This window comes from Salvelinus sp. IW2-2015, unplaced genomic scaffold (genome assembly GCF_002910315.2).
Source record: "Salvelinus sp. IW2-2015 unplaced genomic scaffold, ASM291031v2 Un_scaffold16687, whole genome shotgun sequence".
Classification (NCBI taxonomy): domain Eukaryota; kingdom Metazoa; phylum Chordata; class Actinopteri; order Salmoniformes; family Salmonidae; genus Salvelinus; species Salvelinus sp. IW2-2015.
The window spans coordinates 164,132-173,626 of NW_019957708.1; the positions used below are offsets into that span (position 1 = coordinate 164,132).

Genomic DNA, 9,495 nt, shown 5'->3' on the forward strand with positions numbered 1-9,495 from the left:
GTCTTTATCCTCTCTTAGGATTGAGGAGGAGTTAGGGGACCAGGCTCGCTTCGCAGGGCACAACTTCCGGAACCCCGCCGCCCTCTAAGACTCCTCTGGGCTGACGGACACTGACACAGAATCACAGACATACACATCATTGCAGGGCACAGACAGACTGACAGATGTCCACAGACAGATATACATAACTGCCTACAATGAATCCTTCAGATAGATAGGTCAGACAGACATATGTTTGGAAGGACAGAGAGACAGACAGACTGAATAAGACTTCTTTTCCATCCCTCTTTTCTCCTCCCCGTTACCTCAAAGAGTTTTCTCATCTCAATTTCCTCAATTTCCTCAATTGCCCAACCCTTCCCCTTTCCTTCTGTCCTTCCATGTTTGGCAACCTTTCAGTTACCACTTCATCTAAAAGCCTGCCACATAATTGTCTGTTACCACCTACATGTAAAAGCTTACCACAGAAACCCTCCAATCAATAAAGATATGAACACTTATGATGTAAACATCAGCCACAATTGTATCTGCGTGTTTTTTATGGGATATATATATATATATATTGTTTTAATCATTAAAATGAAAGCTCTACTTTAGGCTGGCTATATTGGCTACTGCATCTTRTCTATGTCACTACTTTCACATGGGGCACATTCAATGCGATGGAACGTTTAGAACTTTGCAGGTAGAAATGCATTGGGCTGCCACATTTACTCATTCTTAATTAAATATATAATTTTGTTCAATATCTGAAAGCTCTGTAAAATTGCATCCTCCTAAATAAGCCCCTGGCGTGGCGGTCAAGTGTAATGCGCACTATATGCAGTGACAAGCTGCATCATATTAACAATGTATCAACTGTACCTACACTGTCATATAAATTGTTGCAGGTATATCCATTGCATGTTCTAAATGTAGCAGCAGAGGGAGCGCGAGACGTGGCCTTTTTATGTGAAGGTAAAAGACGCGCAAGCGCAGTAGATCGCTCCTCCACATGGTTACTATGGTTACTACACAATAGGAGACGGGACAGGGGGCTGTGTAAAGGGGGAAGAAAAAACGAAAGGAGAGAGTAGGGAGGGGGTTTGCAGAACCGCTTGACTGGACACACTGTAGCTAGCTCCCCCGACACTGGGCAGATTAAAGAGAGAGGTAGACCGAGAGAGAGGTGGAAGGAGAAGAAACGGGGTAGGCCTCGGCCTAGGTTTTAGGGGAAAGGTTTATACACAAAGAAGAACCCGTTCTTGGCATGAATAGAATGGACACTGAAACTTTGAGAATGCACTATTATCTAGGCTATAATGGCATGATGCAGTTCGATGCTGTTTGACTACACGTTGGGCTGCATGCTGTAGCCATGTGNGAAACTTTGAGAATGCACTATTATCTAGGCTATAATGGCATGATGCAGTTCGATGCTGTTTGACTACACGTTGGGCTGCATGCTGTAGCCATGTGCCCATCAATACAATGATGGGGAGAAGTTTTAGAACGAAGGGAGAAAAGGTAAGATTCTGTAAGTTGAGTTATTGTGTGTATAAAGGATCCATGCAAATTAGCCTATAGTGGGCTAACGCACAGTTAAAGGTGGAAAAGTAGCCTATAGTAGGCGAATGCACAGTTAAGATGATCCTACATTGGAGTGGGGGAAGACAAAACTGAAAAAGGGATTTCTCCTCCCCTCCCCTCCCTCTTCTGAGTGTTGGCCCTCTGCGCCTCTTCCTTCTCCCTGCCTCCCTTTCTTCTCGCTCCCCCATTCCTTAAAAATATGCAAATCACGCCCTTCTCTCCCTCTCTTTCTCTCTTCCTCGAAGTGCATCTCTTGCTCGCCCTCAGTAGATTTTGTGACTGTACCGACGGCAAAAAGTGCAAGTCGTCTTGACGGAGGAAGGGGGAGAAGGGGGTGGGGAAGTGGCAAACGTACGCATCAATTCGTACAGTCTTCAGCGGCACCCCGTTTTTTCCTGCAACGATTTGGGAAGGAGAGAGAAAATTCTGCATTATTTGCGGAACCGTTGCAATATGATCCAGCAGCCTCTGTTTATAGGTGCGCGTGCTGCCCCTATGTGTGCATGTCAACGTACAGTATAAACCGAGAGAGACGGTTAAAGAAAGGGAGAGTGAAAGGGAACACGCATCGCTGGATATCAGGTAAGGAGAAGGGAAAATGGATGCTTATATATTTTTGCTATTCTTGTTGGCCACGTTTGTGTCTTCCCTCCCCTTTCTTTGTGCGTTAACGATCATGCGTTATGTGTAATTCATGCCCGGATAAAATGTGTGTTAGGTTACAACGCACAACAGACGCACTCACATTCCAACGAGAAAAGGCGTCTCGGTGAAGAATGGCATTCGCCATTCTATTCCGAATAATTTTTTCAAGACATGAAGAAAAAAAAACAGTACGCTATGGGAGAAACACAACAGGCATATAGACACAGGACCCATTAAATTCTGCATGATCAGTGTTAGCCTATATGTGCTGTTACACATAGCGTCTACATCGTCGGTCTAGTCTATTCCGATGTAGCTCGCTTGTTGTACAGAATAGCAGAGCCGGTCGCATCTGCCTGTGTATCAATAACAGTAGCGGGAGAAGAAAGAAAGAGAACCGTTGCGTGCGGTGCCTGCTTCTCGGTGTCTGCTTGTCGGTGATGTGAGCTGTGTAACTGCATACTTACACGGGCCAAAGACATGCTGCGATGCATCACATATTTCATTTTAATGCATTCATGTGTGTGAGAGCGAGGAACAGTTAATGTGCACATATGTGTGTGTCTGTGTTTGACCATTGCTGTACATTGTGTGATTGTTATAAGCTATGGTAAATGTGTTTMCTTTTAGTGTTGATGAACCACAGCCAGGGACCAGCAAATGAATCCATGAATAGTAGGAGCCAGCCACCTGTGACTAAGATATACACTGACTGTACTGTATACAGTATCTATGTGTCATTGGGATCCATAGCCTCCCTCCTCTGCTTTACATTGGTCCCATAGGCCTACACTTTCCAAATATTGATTCCGTAGTACAAGTGATGGCTCAATGTTTATCATTGAGTGTGTGGAATTGTGAATTCTTTAACTATTGCAATATAGTAGACAACATGTCTATGGGAAAAGTCACTATAGCGCTATGCACATTGCACATGTAAAGGAGGGGGTTCTGTGAACCAAGATAGCTTGATGACTGATGAGTAGCCTAGTCTGAGACGTGGACTTGTGTTAGCTCTCCGGGCTAATGCCTAGGCTTTAGCTCAGCAGGATAAGAGTCTTGTGGCACTTAGTCCAGGTTCAAAGCGAGTCGGTCCCACACACTCACCTGATGTTGAATTCATGCTAACTGACTATACACTGTGTGTGTCTCTGTGTGAATCTGTAACTAACAGCTGTAACTGTTTGTATACAGTGTGTGAGTGTATGAATAAGTCAACATATGCAGTATGCACTAATAATTAATATATGTAGTAATGGTGCCACCATCGGATTTACTGTACCTGTGATAATTCAAACACACACACACACACACTGAATCTGTGTGTTTACTGCTCGATGGGTTGAAGACAAGGGCCTTCATTGTCAGTGCTAACTACCTGGCTAAATATATCCCTTCATTTCACCCAGTGTGTCACTATTCTATTTATATCCTCATTCAGTATACATGAGCTTGACTGGGTGAATGGGTGAATGTGTTGGACKTGTAKAACCTGTGTCKTATTTCATAGTCTACTACCCTAATGAATGAAGGGGTGAATGAGTTGGACATGTAAAACCTGTGTCATATTTCATAGTCTACTACCCTAATGAATGAAGGGGTGAATGAGTTGGACCTGTACAACCTGTTCCATTTCATAGTCTACTACCCTAATGAATGAAGGGGTGAATGAGTTGGACATATATGTTGCATGTCATGGTCAATTACCTGTATCTATTAGTGATGGGGGGGAAATCAGTTACATAGGGATATTATTTTTGATGATATATCGTATTGCATCGTTTTTACAATATTGCAATATTATTTTCCCGTGACTGATCAAAACACGTTTCCTCATGCTCTCTTGTGTCTTTGCAGCAGAGATATGGTGAGCAATATTTTTGGAACATCAAATCGCAATAAAATCACAGTATCGATACACAAAACATAGAATTGTGAGAATTGCAATACATATTGTATCTTCACCTAAGTATCATGATAATATTGTATAGTGAGGTCCCTGGCAATTCCCAGCCCTAAATCTATGAATGAATTATCAGACTGTTAACCCCATGCAGGTTTGGGTTTGGGGCTGGGCTCTTTTAAACCCGTTGCAGGTTTGGGTCTGGGGCTGGACTCTTTTTAACCCCGTTGCAGGTTTGGGTCTGGGCTGGACTCTTTAACCCCGTTGCAGGTTTGGGTTTGGGGCTGGGCTCTTTTTAACCCCGTTGCAGGTTTGGGTCTGGGGCTGGACTCTTTTTAACCCCGTTGCAGGTTTGGGTCTGGGCTGGACTCTTTTTAACCCCGTTGCAGATTTGGGTCTGGGCTGGACTCTTTAACCCCGTTACAGGTTTGGGTCTGGGGCTGGACTCTTTTTAACCCCGTTGCAGGTTTGGGTCTGGCAGGACTCTTTTTAACCCCGTTGCAGGTTTGGGTCTGGGGCTGGACTCTTTTTAACCCCGTTGCAGGTTTGGGTCTGGGGCTGGACTCTTTTTAACCCCGGTTGCAGGTTTGGGTTTGCGGCTCTTTTTAACCCCGTTGCAGGTTTGGGTCTGGGGCTGGACTCTTTTTAACCCCGTTGCAGGTTTGGGTCTGGGGCTGGGCTCTTTTTAACCCCGTTGCAGGTTTGAGGCTGGGGCTGGGCTCCTGTAGGTAAGGGGCTAATGTGGCTCTTGTATAGCCCCGGAGATGGCTATAACAGCTTAAACTTTTTCTGACCCAGGTTTAAACAACACCTTAGTGGGTTCTGATAGGCTGATAAAGACTAGAACACATACACACATCCAATTGCTTTGGGAAGGTGCTGTACATTATCCAATGTTCATCAACATAAGGGAATAATCTGTGCACACAATATTTTCTTTCAAATGTGTTTATTGTGATACACAACAGTATCTATACATCTGTGTACAGATTCCATGTCCTTAAAGGAAAACCACACAAAACTATATTTTGTTATTTTTTTCAGTAGTCCATTGTTGAATTGGCGGTATGAATCAAAATGGGACTATATCAATTTTGGGACTATATCAACAATGGACTAATGAAACAAATACCAAAATATAGTTTTGGGTGGAGTTTTCCTTTTACTGTGATTCTTCAGAATGAACTGAACTGCGGTGTATTACTCATCAATGCATCCATTCAGTATTGAAGTGTGATATGAGTCAGATATCGTTTTTCCTGTAGCATCGCTGTGTTGAGGATCCTTGACTTGTACATGCACTCAAAGCCATGCCTGGTTAATCAGTCCACCATTGCAAGGAATTCTCTATAACTGTAGTTGTAATGTTGATGTTATTGTTCAATATTTATCCTTCGATATGTGTACAGCATGTGTTATTATGATTGATGGTGCACTGTAACGTGTCCTGTAAAATAATGTGTTGTTTTATGGTTGTTGTATCATTGTATTTTATTTGTATGGGGTTTTCTGATGCTACTTAATTCAATGGGACTGGCCTGGTTAGGTAGAGAATTCATCATTGTGGTGTTTTTTCCAGGTTGTAGAAGCTCAGATGGTGGTGAGGTGATTTTCAGGGACCACCGGTGTTTGTACCAGAGAGACTCTCGCGGTTGGTGTCCCTCTCTCGGGTCAGCCTGTCTCTGGCTGCTGGGCTGGAAAGGGGTGGGCAGGTGGGGAATCTGAGGTCAACCTGGGTACGGTCTCGCGCCAAGGTTTGGAAGTCATACCGGAGTTGGCTGGGGTACTCACGGGCTGGGCCGGTGGAGGGTGGACCAACCAGGGGGATAGTCCTTTTGGCCCCCCAGGGAGGGTACTCTCTGTGGAAAGTGTTCTTGGTCAGAGGGCGGGACTGTGCCTTGTCCTGTGCCGGTCCATCGATGGGGTAGTCTCGTTTGGAGTGCTTTAGGCATGTGCGGGGAGGGTAGGGTTAGGGTGCGCTGGGGTTGTTTACTGGTTTTGGTGCTAGGAAGGGGGGTCGCGGTTTAGCATGGGGCTTGCAGGTAAACCCACTGGTCGAGCTTGGGCTTCTGGGGATCGTGGGGTTATTGATTGGGTTACATTGCCCCCCGCCTCTTCATCTGGCCTCCAAACGCCCCACCGCCCCCGTTCTTTGTCTCTGGGTGCCCCCTTCCTCCCCGAACACGTGGGTCTTCCAAACTCTTGTTCTGATTCTCATACGATTCTGTAGGAAACTTTTTTTCTTTCCTCTTCTTCTCTCTCTCTATCTCTATCCCTCTTCTCTTTCTCTGCCCCCCCCTGGTCCAATTCTCTTCCCCAGACCCATGGGGGTCTCTCCCAGACCCTGAGGTCCCAGCCTGGGTACTCCCGCCGTTCTGACCCCCCAAAACTCCCTCCTTGGACCCCATTAGACCCCCCATCCCCACCCAGAAGTGCTGCTGTTACTACCACTACCAGCCGAGAATCCCTACCTATCTCCCTCCCCCCATACTCACCCTTCATCCCCCCTCTCGCCGGCCGCCCCCCTCTCCTGTCCCCTCCCCGACAGCGTACCTGGGGGTACTCCTTGTGTGGGAGGTAAAGGGGGGTGGGAGGAGACGAATGACGGAGAAAGGGGGGTTTGTAGACGGATGCAGTTGCTGCTGTTGCACTGGGGGTTGGTTGCTGCGGCTGGTGAGTTGGTGGTTACCAGAGTACCGGTGGTAGCCCAGCTCCCTGGCACCGGTTGCGGGCCTCCCTCCATCCGGTTGGCGGCTGTCAGTGGTGGGGTGGGGCGGGGGCTGGGAGTGGTAAGGGGCTGGTTTGGGGTAACAGAGAGGAGGAAGCCGTTTGTTTGTCCATAGTTTCTCACCTGTTCTCATTTTCTCTCTCCTCTACCGTTGACTTCTGAGGCAGCTGTTGCCCCCCCTAGTTCTAAGGGTTTCAGCGCTGGTGAGAGGAGAAAGGGTGGTGGAGGGGGGTGTGGAATGTTGGGGTTGCCGTGGGGAGAGTCTTCCCCCGCCGCAGTTGCCTTGGTAACGCACTGCGCTTAGCTTTGGAGTTTCATTCTGATTCGCCACCTGTGCCAAGCAGTGTTCAGCGCTGGCCGTCCATACTCATCTTGCCACCCTGAGGCTTGGAGTCCTGTTGAGAAATAGGACTTCCTGCCACTATGCTGTCAATTGGCTGAATCCCTGCTCCGCGGAGAGAGGGAACAGGAGCAGAGAAGAGGCATGAGGAGGACCTGGTAGCTCAGGAGAAGGACTGTCCTCTATCCTCCATTCCTTCCTTTCTCCATGCTCCGCAACGACTCATCCCCTCTCCCCCCTCTGCTGCTCTCCTTCCTCCTTCTGTCTCCCACTCCTCCTCTTTTCCTTTTCTCCCGTTCCCCCTCTCCTTGCTTATGGGCGATGTCCTGGTATCACATCAGAGTCAGAGTTCTAAACTGGCCCGCTGGAGGGGAGGCAGAGAGGACTCGGGGAAGGAAGATCGATTGTCCTGGTCGATGTCTCTCCCACTGCCTCAGTTTATTGGCCCAAGCTCCCTACAACTGAGCCTCCTACTGCCCCTGGATTGGCCATCCTCGTGTCACCCCCCACTCCCCCCACACACCAACCTTGTATGGCATATTTCTACCACCAAATGTCCGTGGACTGTCTGGGAGCGAGGGTGAGCGGTATAGTGGGCGGAGGAGTACTGTCAGTGTGTTGAATGAGTTGAAGTGGTGGGTTGGTGGCAGAGGGAAGAATCCTGATGACATTAGTGAATTATGTGGGAAAAGTATATATTATTAATGTGACACTTAAAAATCCTAATTCAACCTAGTGTGCAGTTCAAACATCACGTTTACACTAACCTGGACTTCTTGCTCTTTGTGGAGCAACAAGTTTCCTCCCCCTTCACTCTCGGACGAATCATTGGCCTTGCATCTGTGAATTGAAGCGGGACTGACAGCCCAATTCCCTCGCCCAGCAGCTCTTTGCTCGATCACAGAATATGCATGCATTATAATTTTTTAAAGTAAGAAAGACAAACTCACAGAGATGACACTTGCAGGTAATCGTATAAAAACACACCACATTGGCACTACAATCTTCTACCGTATAAAGCAACCATTGGTGATGACTCTACAGCACGCTCCCATTCATTAAGCTATATGTAGATCAATATCAATGAACTGACAGCCTCTTTCTCACACACACACACACACACACACACTACACACACACACCACACACACCAACACACACAACACACACACACACACACACTTTCCTATAGCCAATATCGATGGAAAAGACACATGACAAACACAGCCATAAGGAGAAGAAAGGACTGCCATTACTAGGACGGAGGACAACATAACAAGAGTTCTAGGAGAACCCGGGAAAAGAACAGACATAAAACATGATAGTGCTCTTCACCGTCTGCCTGTCGTTTCGTTCTGCACAAGTGCTGGGATGCGGGCGTCTATCCTCCTCTCCTCGTTCTCCCCCCCGTCTCCGCCACTGCGCATTGGCATCTGACCCGCCAGGGGTGGAAGGGGCAAGATGGAGAGAAAACGGAGAGATGAGGAACAAACGGAAGAGCCCAGAAGGGGAAATGGGTCATGAGGGGGGTAAAGCAGGGTAAAGGAGGTAGAGGGTGGCTTAAAGCGGGGTAGAGGTGGGTAAAGGTGGTAGAGTGGGTTAGAAGGTGGTAAGGCGGGTGAGGAGAGGTAAAGGGGGTAGAGGGAGGTAAAGGGGGTCGAGGGAGGTAAAGGGGTCAGAAACAATAAGTAAGAGAACAGTAGAGGGACCAAAAACCGAAGAGTGAGGGAAAATAAAAATGTGAGGGATAGAGAGGGCAGAACAGAGGGGAAAGGAGGATCAGGAAAGGGAAGGGGGAACGAAGGATGATGAAATATCGCCGCCAGTGTTCTGAAGGTGGGGAGGAAGAGAATGAGGAGGGAAAGGAGAAGAGGATCAGTAATGGGTGGGGGAGGTAAGGAGCATGATGAGGAAAGGAGAAGAGAGAAGAGGAATTGGGAGGTAGAAGGCCCGGCAAAACGAGGGAGAAAAAGGAGAAACGAGAGGGAATAATTATGACATCAATGTCCACACAAATATACACACACGAATAATCTGTAACTTCAAAAGTCTTATTCGTATAAATGATGTCAGAATATAACATCACTATCCATCTCTGTTGCCATATAACACAATTAACAATAAAGAAATCTGCCAATCTGACTCCACACATGCACACTTTCAGCTAACATGGAACAAGGTTTGAGACTGTAAGGAAGCCCTCCCTCAGTTCGAGTTTCATTCGTTACCTTTATGATGTTCCATCCCCCCCACAGGCCATAGCAGCTGAATTGAAGTGGTGTCCTCCTGTTCCTTTCTCTGTAAGGACTG

General features: G+C 47.1%; 1 long non-coding RNA gene and 1 pseudogene across 1 annotated transcript; one reads left to right on the top strand and one right to left on the bottom strand.

Moving 5' to 3' along the window:
- Window positions 1-1,369: 1,369 nt before the first annotated feature.
- LOC112081037 (uncharacterized) lies at window positions 1,370-5,733 on the top strand. Its single transcript, XR_002896285.1, has 3 exons — window positions 1,370-1,506; window positions 1,815-2,151; window positions 5,697-5,733. It is a non-coding gene; the product is annotated as an uncharacterized lncRNA (long non-coding RNA).
- A 55-nt stretch (window positions 5,734-5,788) lies between these two features.
- On the bottom strand, window positions 5,789-8,618 carry LOC139027510 (uncharacterized; annotated as a pseudogene).
- Between the last annotated feature and the right edge of the window lie 877 nt (window positions 8,619-9,495).